Source organism: Epinephelus lanceolatus, chromosome 22 (assembly GCF_041903045.1).
Source record: "Epinephelus lanceolatus isolate andai-2023 chromosome 22, ASM4190304v1, whole genome shotgun sequence".
Taxonomy (NCBI): domain Eukaryota; kingdom Metazoa; phylum Chordata; class Actinopteri; order Perciformes; family Serranidae; genus Epinephelus; species Epinephelus lanceolatus.
The window spans coordinates 2,726,725-2,743,587 of NC_135755.1; the positions used below are offsets into that span (position 1 = coordinate 2,726,725).

General features: G+C 45.6%; 1 protein-coding gene and 1 pseudogene across 6 annotated transcripts in view; one reads left to right on the forward strand and one right to left on the reverse strand.

Moving 5' to 3' along the window:
* The first annotated feature begins 408 nt into the window (after positions 1 to 408).
* LOC117245875 (uncharacterized) overlaps positions 409 to 16,863 on the forward strand; it is a 28,278-nt gene continuing 11,823 nt past the window's right edge. Inside the window, exons 1-2 of one of the 6 annotated variants that reach the window (XM_078164263.1) lie at positions 409 to 599; positions 13,571 to 13,666. The gene's annotated coding sequence lies outside the window, so the exon portion shown is untranslated. Of the gene's footprint in view, positions 600 to 6,423; positions 6,564 to 8,999; positions 9,081 to 13,570; positions 13,667 to 16,863 lie in introns of those variants that run through there. The other 5 variants (XM_078164265.1, XM_078164264.1, XM_078164266.1 and 2 more) reach the window with 5 other exon arrangements.
* LOC117263444 (uncharacterized) lies at positions 6,279 to 7,046 on the reverse strand (annotated as a pseudogene).

Genomic DNA, 16,863 nt, shown 5'->3' on the forward strand with positions numbered 1-16,863 from the left:
TGTATGAAAATGAGTGCATTTTTACTCATTTGAACTCATTTAACTTGTAACATAGAAATATCTTTTAAATACAAGTTTCATGGGGAGATGAATTAGTTCTTCACTCAGTGTGTCCCCTCTGAAGTATTCAACATTTAGTTATTTGTTGTTCTTTATTTTGTCTTTATTTCTGCTCGCGTCATGTTGTGTGGTGACGTCAGAGAGAGAAATGAAGGGACTTTATTGAAGGTGGTTTCCAGTATAAACAGTACTTTGCCTCTGCTGGTGAATGAATGAATGACAAGCCCTTCTCTGCCTCTGATTGGCTGGTACTCGTTGCCTTCATTGGTTGGTTGGTGAGACTGTGAGGCTAAGCCAATCAGAGGCAGAGAAGGGCGGGTCATGCCTTCTCCTTCAGAGGAATCAGCCTTTCTCTTCCAGACTGTCGGCTGTGTGTGAGTTGTGTGTGAGTTGTGTGTGAGCTGTGTGTGTGTGTGTGTGTGTGTGTCAGAGCTGAGCGCCTTTTAAACAATCTGTCATCACTTCATCTGCTGTGAGAAGAACATTTAGTTTCCTCTGATCGACACCAAACTGAGGAGGAGGAGGAGGAGGAGGAGGAGGTAGGTCTACTTCAACTTTTCTTTGACTTTATATGAGAGGGAAACTCTGGTGATGTCGCGTGCTGTGCCGAGTAATCCAGGAAGTGTTTTCCGTGATGCGCCTATGGTATCGATAATAATAATAATAATAACAATAATAATAATAATAATAATAATAATAATAATAATGCACTTTTCATGCTTGGATCTCAGAGTGCTACAGGTTAGAGCACAGTATAAAAACATATGAAAAACCCACTATAATTGGCTCAGATCAACAGTCAGAGGCTGAAGTTTTCGGGGCTGCTTTAAAAGAGTCCAGGCTCTGTGGGGCCCTCAGCTGGAGAGGGCCCGAAAGTAGAATTAACCAATCCAGGGGCCTGTTGTTTGAAACCTAGATAAGGGATTAAGCCGGGATATGTTGGTTTTCCTGGCTTAATTTAGCGTTGATTCGGTTGTTCGAAAGCAGAGGCACATATGTTGCCATGGAGATTTATTCTGTGCACTTAGCCTGGTCCCGACCAGGTTAACAACCAGGCTTAGTTTAGCCTGGTGCCTTATCTGTCCAGTCAGCTGTCACTGCGATCGGAAATCAATGTTATTTCATGTTCTTATGTACGTATTTGCCTCATTTTGAACAAAATACATTAAGCCTACAATTATAAAAAAAAATTTAACATTTAAAACATTATTTTTGTCATAGCCCAATAGCCCCACTCACCTGAATAAGTTACACCTGGCTTGACAAAGCCACGCCTCCTCAGCCTGGCTTGGTGTTCAAACAACCAATGAAGCCAGGATGGACTTAGGGGAATTTGTCCAACCTCGCTTTTCCACTTATCCTGGATTGGTTCATTCTACTTTCAAACAACAGGCCCCAGGATAAGTGGAAAAGCCAGGCTGGACAAAGTCTCATAAGTCCATCCTGGCATACTGAAAGTCCCTCCTATCGTCTATTCCTAATCACTATTCCTTGACCTCGATGGGAAACGTCACAAGGTCAAGGAAAGATGAGCAGGAGAATTCGTAAGGACTTAGGAAATGATGGACTCGAGGCTCATCCTACTCTCCAATGTGCTATGTGTGAGCTCAGTCCTGCGTGTTCTTTAATGAAGCAATAGGAGAAGATATTCGGTCTCAGTTAATGTAGTTTATTAAGCAGTAAAGGAATAAAATTACAGAGCTCTGGGTCTCAACTTCACGTCCCTGACGAACAACAAAGGTGTGTCAGTTCACGAAGTCTGACCTCCTGTCCTTCCCCTGACCCAGTATATTTGAGCGTAACAGAGTGTCATTGTGCACGCAAGGCGTTGTCCTCTTCTCATTGGCAGTTCCACTTCCTCCTTCACCACACCACGCCCCTGCCTCGTGTTAATCTGACTCCTTCCTGCTGGCGGTGGGGGCGTGGTTCCTGTTTTGAAAGACAAGAGAACAACACAACTCCCTACACGTGCTGTACCTTACTATCTGTATATCACTTTCTATTCTTTTTACCATATACAGTACAGGCCAAAAGTTTGGACACACCTTCTCATTCAATGCGTTTTCTTTATTTTCATGACTATTTACATTGTAGATTCTCACTGAAGGCATCAAAACTATGAATGAACACATGTGGAGTTATGTACTTAACAAAAAAAGGTGAAATAACTGAAAACATGTTTTATATTCTAGTTTCTTCAAAATAGCCACCCTTTGCTCTGATTACTGCTTTGCACACTCTTGGCATTCTCTCCATGAGCTTCAAGAGGTAGTCACCTGAAATGGTTTTCCAACAGTCTTGAAGGAGTTCCCAGAGGTGTTTAGCACTTGTTGGCCCCTTTGCCTTCACTCTGCGGTCCAGCTCACCCCAAACCATCTCGATTGGGTTCAGGTCCGGTGACTGTGGAGGCCAGGTCATCTGCCGCAGCACTCCATCACTCTCCTTCTTGGTCAAATAGCCCTTACACAGCCTGGAGGTGTGTTTGGGGTCATTGTCCTGTTGAAAAATAAATGATGGTCCAACTAAACGCAAACCGGATGGGATGGCATGTCGCTGCAGGATGCTGTGGTAGCCATGCTGGTTCAGTGTGCCTTCAATTTTGAATAAATCCCCAACAGTGTCACCAGCAAAACACCCCCACACCATCACACCTCCTCCTCCATGCTTCACAGTGGGAACCAGGCATGTGGAATCCATCCGTTCACCTTTTCTGCGTCTCACAAAGACACGGCGGTTGGAACCAAAGATCTCAAATTTGGACTCATCAGACCAAAGCACAGATTTCCACTGGTCTAATGTCCATTCCTTGTGTTTCTTGGCCCAAACAAATCTCTTCTGCTTGTTGCCTCTCCTTAGCAGTGGTTTCCTAGCAGCTATTTGACCATGAAGGCCTGATTGGCGCAGTCTCCTCTTAACAGTTGTTCTAGAGATGGGTCTGCTGCTAGAACTCTGTGTGGCATTCATCTGGTCTCTGATCTGAGCTGCTGTTAACTTGCCATTTCTGAGGCTGGTGACTCGGATGAACTTATCCTCAGAAGCAGAGGTGACTCTTGGTCTTCCTTTCCTGGGTCGGTCCTCATGTGTGCCAGTTTCGTTGTAGCGCTTGATGGTTTTTGCGACTCCACTTGGGGACACATTTAAAGTTTTTGCAACTTTCTGGACTGACTGACCTTCATTTCTTAAAGTAATGATGGCCACTGGTTTTTCTTTAGTTAGCTGATTGGTTCTTGCCATAATATGAATTTTAACAGTTGTCCAATAGGGCTGTCGGCTGTGTATTAACCTGACTTCTGCACAACACAACTGATGGTCCCAACCCCATTGATAAAGCAAGAAATTCCACTAATTAACCCTGATAAGGCACACCTGTGAAGTGGAAACCATTTCAGGTGACTACCTCTTGAAGCTCATGGAGAGAATGCCAAGAGTGTGCAAAGCAGTAATCAGAGCAAAGGGTGGCTATTTTGAAGAAACTAGAATATAAAACATGTTTTCAGTTATTTCACCTTTTTTTGTTAAGTACATAACTCCACATGTGTTCATTCATAGTTTTGATGCCTTCAGTGAGAATCTACAATGTAAATAGTCATGAAAATAAAGAAAACGCATTGAATGAGAAGGTGTGTCCAAACTTTTGGCCTGTACTGTATGAAACTAATTATCTAAGCATTGCGGTATGTGCTCCTCAGACTTCATGTCTCTTCCTCTCCTGTACTCCTCCACTTCTGCAAAGCAAACACATTCAGATCAGCTGAAATCATCTCAGTATTCTCATTGTTCACACATCTAAAACTTATATAGTGAAACACAACTTATAGTAAAACACATAACATCATTCTATTCCCAACAGTCCCCCTTTTGGCCTCATAGGACTGAGGCCACTTTTTTCAGTCTCAATGTATCCAGGTCCCCCTTTTTAGGTCTTGTGATTACTGCACTTTTTGTTTCTTTTGAAACAAAAAGTTATCACTCCCCCTTTTGGTCTCATACACATGAGACCACTCACACCTTGTCTTCTCCTGAGTCTGAGTCCAAATCTGAATCAGTAGGCGGCTCTCCTAACAGGGTGGCCGTCTCCATTTGAGTCATCTGATATGGTGGGGGCTGTGGATGTTTTCTCTCCACAGCTGTCACTATGATTCTTTCACAGAGTGACCGGATACATGGGATACAACAACAACCACATAATGCTAACACCGCGAGCATTCCCACCAGAGACAAGAATACCGATACCACTAAATCTTTCCACTTACCGAACCACTTCTCGAAGATACCACCCAGGGGTTTATCAATGCCTGAGTGTTCATGCATTTCCTCAGAGAGCGTGCGCAGCCCTTTTAGCGCCTTAGTTACTGACCCGTCCGAAGCTGTGTTGTTTGGGATGAAGGTGCAGCAGAGGCCCTGGAACATAGAGCAGACACCCCCTTTCTCCGCCAAAAGCATGTCTAACGCAATTCGATTCTGTACTGTCATCAGGGAGGTGGCTGCCAGTTGTTCAGAGAGTCCCCCGACTGTGTCCCTAGTGCTGTTGGCCAGTCTAAGAACATTGTAATGCACATAATTAATTCTGTCCACATTTTTGTTAGGGGTGATGGGAAACAGTGCAGAAAACCAGCGGCCACTTGGTCAGCCAATTTGTACTGGTCTGGGACCCCACCAGGAACACCTATGGCGTCCATGTATGTGGTTGTTCCCTGGCTCATATCAAATGCATTTCTTTTCTGTCTACCTGGGTTGGTCTGGGTATCCCTCATCCCTAACAGGACCAGGGCTACAGCCAGTCGGACCAGTGCACACGTACCAACCCAGGAGGATGGCAGGGACAAGTGGAGGGTCTTATCTCCACAGTACCAGAACAGGTCCCCTCTAGCCTGAACCATGCTGCTGGCGTTCTGCCACGTACTCACATTCAGTGTTCTCTGGCACCAGTCAGCTTGCATCTGTCCCATATCAGTTACCACCCCGGTGGAGAGGTTCCTATGGAAACAAGTGTAGTTGGCGATTCTGGGACTAAACGTTGGTGGGATGGTGGGATTCTTTATGGGTGGAAACAGAGAACTCAGAGTGGTACAATTAGCAGGATCAGGATACATGGTCATATTTATCATACAGTTAAAACCAATAGGGTCTGTGTCAGGATACAAAGGGGCTGGAGTGGTGAACAGTGTAGGTCTAGCGGATGAGCATACGATGCAATTTGACATGTTCATGGATTCTGCTGTCGCCGCCACCCAGTCTAACCATAGGTTTCTGTCTCCATAGCCTGTGGCCAATCTGACTACGTCACTGCGGGTCAATTTAGAGTAGTCAATGTTTATCACGCCTGTGTTCTGTTGGGGTTCAGGTTTCGGTGTGCCGCCGGTAGCCGCCGGCGCGGTCTTGTTTTGGGGAGGAGGATTCAACAGTGTTAATTTAATCAGTCCCATAGTGTCTGTACCTGGGTGGTCTACTCCTAGGATGAAATAAGCTGTCCTGTTTGTTGTGCTACAGGGACCGTGTGGGAGAGGGTTCTGTGTCAGGTTGTACACACTGAGTAATATTGGGTTCTGCTTATGTGAGCCTTGGAGTGGTTGGTACTGTTGTCTTTGCAATTTCACCCTGTCCCTGATACACAGTTTTCCTTGCTCACATGGCCTGGGCGTCCAAGTCACACCAGTCCACGTGACCACGAAATTCCTCCAATTTGGATCCTTTCCTTTACAGTCTATTACGGAACACAAGTCAAACTGGAACCCTGTACTTTGCCCCATGATGTATGTCAATTCTGCTCCACCATACTTAGCTACGCAGGAGTCTGACGTTCCACTCCCTGGTGCGTTTCTCCTGGTTCGGTTTCGTGGTGGTTCTACGGCTTTGTCTCTGAGGGAAGACTCATAATACAACAGAGGTAAAACAATAACACAGGTTAACACAATAACTCCCAACACACACCACTTATGGTGGCGTGGTTCTAGTCCCAACAATTTCATTTCTTTATTTTGTGTTGCAAAAACGTAAATATAAACTTGTAAAATATCAGAGTAAATATGGAGTTTAAATGTGCTGCAAGCGAGTCTTTCTTGTATCCTGGCTTTATATTACTCAAACGTACTCTGGGCAAAGTGTTGCTTCGAAGGAGCTTCAAACCTTCACATTGATCACAGGATATCTCTTCCGCACTTATGCTAAGCTAAATGAATAAATGCCTGTGTGAGTAAGCTGTGTGTGTGTTTTTTTTTTTAATCTTTAGTGTCTCTTATGTCCTCCAGTGTTCGGGCAGGTGTCTCTGCCACTGCACACTGACTCCAGTGATACCATGTGTCACCTTTTCCCTGTAGTTTGACGGCGTGGGACGTCCGTTCCACGACTTTGTAGGGACCAGTCCACCTTGGCTCTGACCACTTTCGTTTGATCACCTTGAGCAGGACCCACTCTGATGTTGGGGGTTCATTCCCTTCTGCTCCCTCCCGAGCTGCTGTCACCTGTTTGGAGAAAGCTGACACCAATGCTGTTCGTTGGTCATGGTACAGTTTATATTGCATAGGGCTTTCTATTTCTTCTGTAGTTTGGATCCCAGCTCCCGGTCCCGGGAACTGGTGTCCTGTTTTTAGTTCATATGGTGTGAACCCTGTCAATCACTGAACTCCTGATTGACAAGCTAGGGGTAGAGCATCTACCCAGCTCATTTTAGTATGAGCACAGATTTTGCCTATTTTTCCCTTAGTAGACTGATTCATCCTTTCAACCTTGCCCTGTGACTGAGGATGATAGACTGTGCCAAATGTGTATTTTAGCCCCAATGCCTTCTCTACCTGCTGTAGGTCTTTGTTTTTGAAGTGAGTCCCGTTATCAGATCTGATTCGTTTGGGGAACCCGTGCCTGGGGGTAACACTGGTCTCCCGTCCGGAGACCTCCACACACCCTCTGTTCTCACTGCTCCTCTCTCTTTCCAGGCTGTGAGCTCCTGTGGAGAAGCTTTCTCCTGCTCTGCTATTAACATATTTACATCAGAGGGTGGCAGGAGATCATGTACTGTTTTCTCTGTTTGTAGCATGATATCCTGCCTTTCTCTTGGCTGCCACATCTGCTGCATCATTCCCTCTGGAGACAACTGTCCCTGCTTTATCATGGCCCTTACACTTAATGACTGCTACCTGTGCTGGCGTCATCAGAGCCTCCTGTAGCCTCTTCATATCTTTTTCGTGTTTAATGGGAGTTTTTGCTGCTGTTAAAAAACCAGATCTGATCCACTGTGTCATTTCCACATGGATCGCTCCTACAACATATGGAGAGTCTGTGTAGATGTTCACTCTCTTCCCTTCTGACCATTCTAATGCTGCAATCATTGCTTGGAGTTCAGCCAATTGAGATGATTCTTTTCCTGTCACACTTTCTGTAATCACTTCCTCAAACCCTGTTTCTGTCTGTCTCACCACTGCATATGTTGCTTTCAGTTCCTCAGTTGGATGCCTGAGACAGGGGCTTCGCCTGCAAATCTTCTCTCACCCTGGTGTCTTTCTGCACCTTTTCCTCACATCTGTGTGGCTCGCCCTCTCCCATGTTATCTGCCATGTTTACACCTTCATGTGTGAATGTTATGTGTGGTGCATTTAAGATCTTTTCCAGCCTCGTCTGTCTGAGTGATGTCATAGTAAATGCGGCTGAGTTTACATATGCCACTAGGCTGTGCGTTGTTAGTACAGTCAGTGCGTGTCCCATCACTATGTGTGCTATTTTCTGCAAAATTTTTGCCACTCCTGCTGCATGTCGTGTGCACGGTGGGTGTCTATCCTCGGTTGGGTCTAAGGATATGCTTACATACATCAGCACCTGTCTGCCTCCCCCTTTTTTCTGAAAAAGCACACCAGAGGTGGTGTGTGCCTTTTCAGAAACGTCAAGAAAAAACGGTAGCTTGTAGTCGGGGATGGCTAGATCAGTAGCGGTAGAGAGTGCCTGTTTGAGGGAGATAAATGAGGTTTCAGCGTCAGTGGTCCATACCAGGGGAGCAGTAAGATTGCGCATGCCCTGTGCGTTAACCATGGCATGCAAAGGATGGGTTAATTCGCCATAAGAGGCCACATAGTGCTTGCTGTACCCTGTGAGGCCCAAAAATGACAACATGTCTTTCACGGTATGTGGTTTTGGGTGATGCAGAATCGATTCTCTGTGTGACGGGTACACAGCCGTGCCCTTAGCTGACACTATGCGGCCCAGGAACGAGACCTGCTGCCTACAACATTGTAGCTTGGTTTTAGAGACTTTAAACCCTGTGTGGTGTAGGCGTAGTAAGACAGAGCGTGTGGCCTCTAGGCAGGTGGAGGGGTCAGGTGTGGCCAAGAGGATGTCATCGATGTACTGGATTACCACAACCCCTTCTGGTAGTGACAATTCGGCCAGCTGCTGTTTGAGAACCTGATTGAAAAGACCAGGTGACAGAATGAACCCCTGTGGGAGGCGGGTGTAACGCAGCTGACTACCACGATGAGTGAATGAGAAAATGTCGCGAAGGGGCGGCGCGAGAGGTAGGCAGAAAAAGGCGTTAGCAAGGTCTATACAGGAAAACCACTTATGTTCTGGCGACAGGCTAGACATGGCGGTGTATGGGTTTGGCACTGGTACTGTGGGCGTGGAGATTACTGCATTAATGCGTCTGAGATCATGCGCCATGCGATATTTGCCTGTATTCTGTTTCTCTACAGGAAGAATGGGTGTGTTCCAGCTGGAGTTTGAGGCCTCCAACACTCCAGCCTGTAACAGACCCTCTATAGTGTCTGCAATACCAGCCTCAGCCGCTGGCTTGTGATGATATTGATTCTGCCAAATCGGTGTCCAATCATTTAACTCAAATGTAATGGGGGTGACCTGTGCACAGTGTGTGTAACATGTGTTCTGCGTCTGGATGGTCAGTCTTTTCCCTGCCATGAAACCTCTCTATCTGTCGGTGTTCCAGGATCGCCTTGTCTGTAGCTCCCTGCCTGATGCGATATGCTTTCTCAGAGGGTGAGAAATCCACCTGAGGAATTTGGGCGCGGATCCAATCAGTGAGTTGCATTAACCTCTTACACATAGGGCCCAAGTCTTTGGCCTGATGTTTTGCATGGATTGCCAGAGGTATGTGAGGGGAGGCTTCTTCCTCCCCCTCATACCACTGTTGCTGTTCTGAATCGAGGTCAACAGCTGCAGCCACTCCCTCATTACCCACCAGTATACAGGACGATTGTATATCCCAGCTGTGACCTTCAGTTTCATTATAAAAGGCCTGCTGATACATCTCATCCCCTTTTCTATCATAATAGAGTGTTACATGGAAGGGATCAGGAGGAGGTGTGTAGGGATTTAATGACTGAACCCAAGGGCGCCACGACTGATAGAGAGTGCAAATCCCAGGAGTTGCTGTGGTGTTTGGCTCGAGGAGGCCCCAGTAGATATCTGCCCACTGTCCTTCAGCTGTGGGGGATGTGTCTGCAGATAACAACATTTGTGAAGATGAATGCACAGTTGACAATGAGCAGTTCACAGTGTAGCCGTTTGGGAATGTCACTATCAGTCCGTCCGGGCTGCACAGGATGGAGGCTCCACACTTTAATAACACATCTCTGCCCAAAAGGTTAACAGGACATGCCACTGAGGAAACAAATGTGTGTGGAAATGTCTGATCTGCTTGGAGTATGGTAGTGGTGAGTGGCAGATTTTCTGATTGACCCGGGAACCCAGTTAATTCAACCGCTGATGATGACATGTGGGTAGCAGACACAGGGAGGTTTAATGTGGAATACCGTGCCCCCATGTCTAACATGAAAGGCAGTTCTTGATTCAGTACTTTCAGTCGCAGGTAGGGGTCTGCCAGCCCCTCCCGCGTAGGGGTTCTTGGGCCCCGTCAATATCCTTGGGAATCTTCCCAGGTCATCAGAGGATATTGACCCTGCAGAGCGACAGTGGCATTGGGTGCTTGATGCACATAATCTTGATAACCTCCCCTGTGCGGTCCCTGATACCCGCCCCTGGGGGGTCTGTTTCCACCACCCCTGGGAGGTCTGAGCTGCCTGCCTCACATCCGGTGCATCCTGTTGTAGTGTAAAAGTCAAAACCCTCATCAGGTGTTAGACCATATAAGTTGGATAAGATACAAATAGCTATATAACCATGTTAGTGTGTAGACTTTTGCAAAAACTAATACTGCATTTATGTGTAATATGCAATATAACAGTGTGAACTCTTAGTAACATCTCAGTTGTAAACTCTTATTGACACACATAACCTATCACGCTCTGTGTAATGATATAATGCACTGACCTACACTCACATGATGTTGTGAACTTATAGTGACACTCATACAAGTTACCACGTGCTGTGTGAAGAAGACAGCACACTCACTTGATTGTACTGCCTAATGCACTTAAGAGTTTATATAAAGGTCACACACACACTCAAATGATTGTATCACGAGGGACTGTAGCATGTGAGTCCCCAGAGATCACATGTTTTTTTTTTTTTTTAAAATAGAGCACGAGGGACTGTAGCATGTGAGTCCCCAGAGATCACATGTTTTTTTTTTTTTTTAAAATAGAGCACGAGGGACTGTAGCATGTGAGTCCCCAGAGATCACATGTTTTTTTTTTTTTTTAAAATAGAGCACGAGGGACTGTAGCATGTGAGTCCCCAGAGATCACATGTTTTTTAAAAAATAGAGTGAGAGCGATTCCGGAAATACTGGTGGCAGATTCCAGTTTGAGCCGGAACAAAGGCAAAAGTCTGCTACCAGTAAAAACGGATCGAAATGGGAAGGACTACAGAAATGGGTGGAGATCTCTTCGACCTCCACCAGCATATAAGCCAGAGCGCCGAAAGCAGGTTTTCAGTCGTCCTCCGGAGGCTGACTCGTGAGTTTGTCTGTGTTGTTGCCTGTGAACACAATAAACTCGATTGCACCAGATCCTGCCTATCTCCAGTGTTTTTCTAAGTACCTGCCAGCCGAACCTAAGATACTGAATTGACAACAGAAGACATTTTAGAAGAAACAAGGAGGACAGGGTCGGGAGCCGTCAGGCCCAATTCCAGGCACCGATTTTTGTCACTACACTGTCCTCCAACCACTCGGGGTCAGCATTACATAAGCAGGTCTGGTGTGGACAGCGTTCCCGCCAATGCGACGGGTCTCCACAATGGAAGCACCCCCCATCGCCCTGACCCCCTCTTGGGCCGCCACGATTTCCCCCCCTGCCTCTGAATCTTCCTGTACCACCTCGGGAGCCGCTCCAATGGGGAGGGCGAGGGTCTACCCCCTCAGGGGTTGGAAAAAGATCTGGGGTAACTGTGGGTGATGGCTGAGGCTGCTGAACCATTTGATTGGTTGATTTTTTGTCTTTTTTCACATCGTTCGTTTTACGACATGCATCCTCCAATTGAAGTTTGAGCAGCTGAACCTGTGCTGAGTCTGTGCTTTCCTGCTCTTCCGCCTGCTTAGCTCTGTGTCTTTTCATGTGGTGTGTGAGGTGTTTCTCCCACTGTTCAGTGGAACAGCCAGGAAGGTCAGGGTTGTTCTCTAATGATTCTTTTACCTTCGTGGGCAGTCCCTCTAACACGGCCTTTCTGAACAGGGTGGTTTGTAGGTCACAGGACCCTGGGTGTACTCCAGCCACATCTACCCATGTGTTCTTATATCTGCTAAGGAATGTTGCGGCGTTTTCGTCAGGTTCGATGTGGAACGTGAGCGTGTGCATGGCGCCAGACGGAATGAGAAACTGTTGTCGCATGGCCTGACCGATAGCAGTGGCATGGTGGGCGAATGACTCTTTATCTGCTAAATTAACTGTTTTTGCCAGCGTCTCAAGTGCAGTTAAATCCCAGCTGGAGAGCTGTTGTCCCAATAGCGCTCTCCAGTCCCCTAATGCTAATTTGTGACCCATGGTCTGTTTACAGAAATGCTCCATCCAGGGGCCTCCTCCCTCTAATGGCGGGGGCATCTTATCCAGGATGCAGTGCATATCCGTAAAGGAGAAGGGTTGGTATACCTCTCCTCCTCCTGGGGTCTTTTCCAGGAGTGGCATGGCAAATGTTTTTGGCTTATTCTTATTTTGTCGGAGATTATAAGGAGAACGTGGACGACCTGAACGTGAGCTCGCAGCACTGTGTGGCATTTTGATTGACTTCATTATTCCTGTTAGTCTTACAGCCCTCGTATCATAGTCGCCCTCAGAGTCTGACCCTGACCATCCTTGACTTTCCTCATCCTCCATCTCCTCTATCTCAGAACACTCCTCTGGTTCTTCTATCCTTTCCTCTTTTCTCCTTTCTCTGTTGCTTCTATCTGACCTCTCTCTTTGTGCCCTCAACTGAAACACTGCCTCTGCTAGTGGTCTCGGCTCCTCCTCCGTTGCTTCCACTTTAGGGTTGCTGGAGGAAAGAGGGCTCTGTTTCATGCTTCTCTTGCTGTCTCTGCTCTCTATGCTGCACACATCATCCTGCATGTCCCTACTACTGTCTACGGATCTCAGAGTCTCCTGATGCACATTCCGCACGCCCGCCACAATACTCATCACGTCCTGTCTCAATGCTTCCACCTGTACTATTCCCTGTCTTATTTCCTTCATCACTTCCTCTTTGGCCCTCACATACTCTTCTTCCCCTATCACATCTGTATTAAGCACACCGTCTTTAATCATCAACATTGGCATTTGCATATTCTTCCCTGAATATGGAGGGGGAATTGAAGCTGTGGGTGTTTGGGGTAGCTCAGGATACAACCTATTAGAGGTGGGCTCTGGTGGGGGTGAGGCTGGATCCGATGCAGGAGCAGACAGAGGTTGCTTATCTGTGTTTTGTTTTTTGTGACTTTTGTCTGTGTTTTTCCAATAGGCCATGGCTGTAACTGCCATCTGATGGAGCAGAGCTCGTTTGTGCTCCTTCATTTCTTTCTGATTTTTCCATTTTCTCTTTATAAATTTAGGTTCATTCTCCTTTTTAGCGTGTTCTTCCAAATCATTTCGTGCTTTTACTTCTGCAGCCTGCAATTTCTTTGTGACGTTTCCCTCCTCATCATCCCCAGGCAACTCACCTTGTGCCTGTAATGCCTTCCACAGCTCATCAAACTCTCTACCAACTTCCTGTCTCTGCTTATCCTCTACTCCTAATAACTGTTTTCTAATTTCCCTAAACTGAGTTTTTACCAGCATGGGAGGGCAGCCTCCCTGCTCGCGACAGTCGAATTCGCCGATCATCACGTTTCTCTGTCCCTCTTCTGCTCTGACTTGTTTCTACCAGTAAGGTACTGCTGCACACAATAAAAAAAAACAAAAACAAAACTGTACACAATGCTTTGTGCCACGTGACCGCTCTGCAGCACAGTCCACGCGGGCTTATTATTCCCCTTCTATCGCTGTGATTTCGCTGCTTAAGTTCCACCAGTTGCAGGCCGACACACCCAAGCTTCTACACCGCTCTCCTGGGAGGGTGCGTGGTGCCTATGGCTCGGCGACAATTGGCTTCTGTCTTAAGGCAAAATTACACAGTTTCCTCTTTTTCTTCCCCACAGAACACGACCACCGCTCAGGCACTGAGAGAGCAGGAATTTGAGTCACCTCTAATAGACTCTACACAACTCTCTCGCCCGTAAAATAGCTGGTTGTCGGTAAGCTACCCACACAACACTTTTCCCTTATTTAAAAGACTTATTTATTTACACTTCCAATATCAGGGTGGTGCTGCGGACCATTGAATAGATGTCTCAACATGAGCGATAGTATTCAGTGTTAGGGATCACATGGAAAACGCTCCCCTGCCCGCAGAACTCTGTAACCTCTTTTTTGTGTTGTAGCAATCTACACAAAGGTCTTTCAACCTCAGACAACCTGTGTCTTCAGACTATATTCTCAGCTCTCCAAGGAGCAACCTTATGGGTTCCCCCCCGAGCTTATCCACCTCCGGACACTCGTCTTTTTTTTTTTTAGAGATTAGATGGAAAACCTAATCTCAGGGCTTTTCACCCGACTATGTTTCATGTTTAGGAGTCAAATTTATGATTTGCTCCAGGGCCTTTCACCCTCTGCCCCGGGGCATTTCACTTTTGTGTTTTGTTTTAATTTTATTCCTTTACATTTTAGACTAGGAGACTTTAGTACAATGACAACACAAGTTTTAGCGTTTCCAATTGCAGAACTTCGATAAAACAGGCGTCTGCTTACCTTCTTTTTAGGCCGCGGCAAGTGTTGTCACGATACTGCTGTCCTCCGCTGTTGAATGTCTTTTGTCCCGTCACTTCTCCGGCTTCATCACGTCGGGGTCACCAATTGATGGACTTGAGGCTCGTCCTACTCTCCAACAGAAAAGAGAACCGCGGAGCTGAGAGAATCCGACCACACTTACGCTGGGCTACGTCATCATGTGACGGCGGATGTCAGTGACGTAGGTCGACCGTGGTGAAACTACAGTTTAGTTTAGATGGACTACAAAAAGCGCATCTCAGATTCTCTGCCCCGTGCCTACTTACCATGTTGCTTCATGCAGGCTGTATAAACGTGGACAGCACAGTGAAAAATATGACTTAATTACCAACATCTGAATTGAATTAAAAAAGATAGATAGGCAGTCACAAAACTGAAACGCTGAAAATGGTTGCTCACATTCACCCTCCTGAATCATTGTGATTATTTATGACAAATGTTCAAGTGTATGCAAGAGAGGCAAATATGTTAGGCTTACAAATCTACTACTGTACATATCATTCTTAAGTTGCAAACATGTTGAATTAAAAACATCATCTAAATAAAAAGGTTTCATATCCCTTTTTCTTGAAACACAAACTTCTGTGTTAATATGCCAATCAATCATCATCTGTCATTTGCTTACAATAGTTTAAAAACGACCACGAAACTCAGTAAACACCTTGAAATGTTGACATGATTGTGCCTTGAAGTTATTTTTATTTTATTTCTTAATTGTGTTGGATTTTCCGTTATATCAGTGACAATGACAACACAGGAAAAAAAGAAAAGAACAAATAACAAGAGCATACATAGGGATGAAGGTGGGAGGCTTTATTCTAAAGTGTTTGGGTGAAATTCATTTGCATAATAGTCTAAAAAGGGCTGCCTCCCGCTAAAGAGGTGCTCCAGCCGCACACGTGCCCGTATGAGTGCAGTGATGTCAGCATCTGTGACTGAAGAAAAATTAATTAATGATATTGCTAAAAGCTGGAGATTCAACAACGCTCAAATAGTGACATGATTAATGCACACTGAGCAAATCTGACACCACAATATTCACTTGAATTGGGTAATGTTACAACAGTAGCGTGACGTTTATAGTTCACATGGGTTTAACATGTTGTTGAGAGTTTGGAACATATAACGTGACGCATATGATTAAGTTCTGGCATGAGACGGGCAAAGCTTCATGTAACGGTGACTTACATGGTGATCTCCGTGACTTTTCAGTTATGTTGAGAGCCACTTGTTCTTTTTCTTTTCCTTTCGTCACTTCTTTCGTTCTTCCTCTTCTCCTACTTCTTCAGGTTTATTCGTTTGTCTCCGTGAACGGTTCGTCACTTTAAATATTGCTCCCGCAAAGCATTGTGGGATTAAATTATCTCCTTTCCTATCGCTTAGGAAGGTCCGATGTATCCTATGCTAAAGGAGATCTGAAAGGAAACACTGAACCTCCTTTCCTTAGTGTTCAGAGAATTCGAACAGCTCTTATCATGGCGGCGACTAAAATACTTCCGGGTCATTTCACTCAGCTAGGAACCTTCCTAAGCAAAAAAGACTTTCCGACCGCAACCTAGGTTTCAAACAACAGGCCGGTCTTCTTCTTCTTCTTCTTCTTCTTCTTCTTCTTCTTCTTCTTCTTCTTCTTCTTTTATTGCGGGTGGCAACCAACGGTAAGGTGCATTCTCTCCTGACTTCTCTCTTTAATGTGTCACGTTCATGTGAGTATTTAGGGCACCACAAAATAACATGCGCCACTGATTCTTCTTCTTGACATTGTTCACATAGCCCTGAGGGGTGTTTCCCTATCAGGTGCAGTGTCTTATTTAGCCCAGCATGTCCTCCCCTCAGTCTGGTTAAAACCCTCTCCTCTTTAGTGGTTCTACTGGTTGATCTCACTGTGCCCACTACTGACTGGACTGCATACAGGTGTCTACCTGTCATAGCTGTGTCCCATTCTTGCTGCCACTCTTTCATGACTTTATTCTTAATTATACTTTTTGCTTCTGATATGCTCAATGCAGTTTCCACGACCTCCTCCATTTTTAATGCTTCTTTAGCTAACGCATCTGCCAATTAATTTCCTGCAACTCCTCTGTGAGCCGGAACCCACGTTAATGTCACTGAAATGTTCATATTTTTAATCCTGTACAAACTTTCAAAAATTTTATATGGTATCCAGCCTACTGTCTGATATAGATGACTGCGAGGACATTAGCGCCGAACATGAATCGGAGCAAAGGACAACATTTCTGAATCGTGACTCTTGTACCCACTGTAATGCTGATACTATTGCCACCATCTCAACCGTGTAGACAGAGTCTCTTAACAGAGACTTGCATGGTTGGAACACTAAAAGCAAACCCAGTTCTCCCTGTATCAGGATCCTTAGATCCATCTGTGCAGAGCTTGTATCGTTTCAGACAAGTGATGTCGTTGATGACGTCCGAAGCCTCGCTGCCCGGCTGCTTGGCGCAACATTTTTTTTTGTTTTTTTTGTTTTCAAAACTTTATTCTGAACAAAGAATATACAAACAAGATGGGGGGTAAAACAACTAGGATACAATTGCAAACATCACAGATGGAGAAGACATATATAGAACTCTTCAAAGATATTAAACAA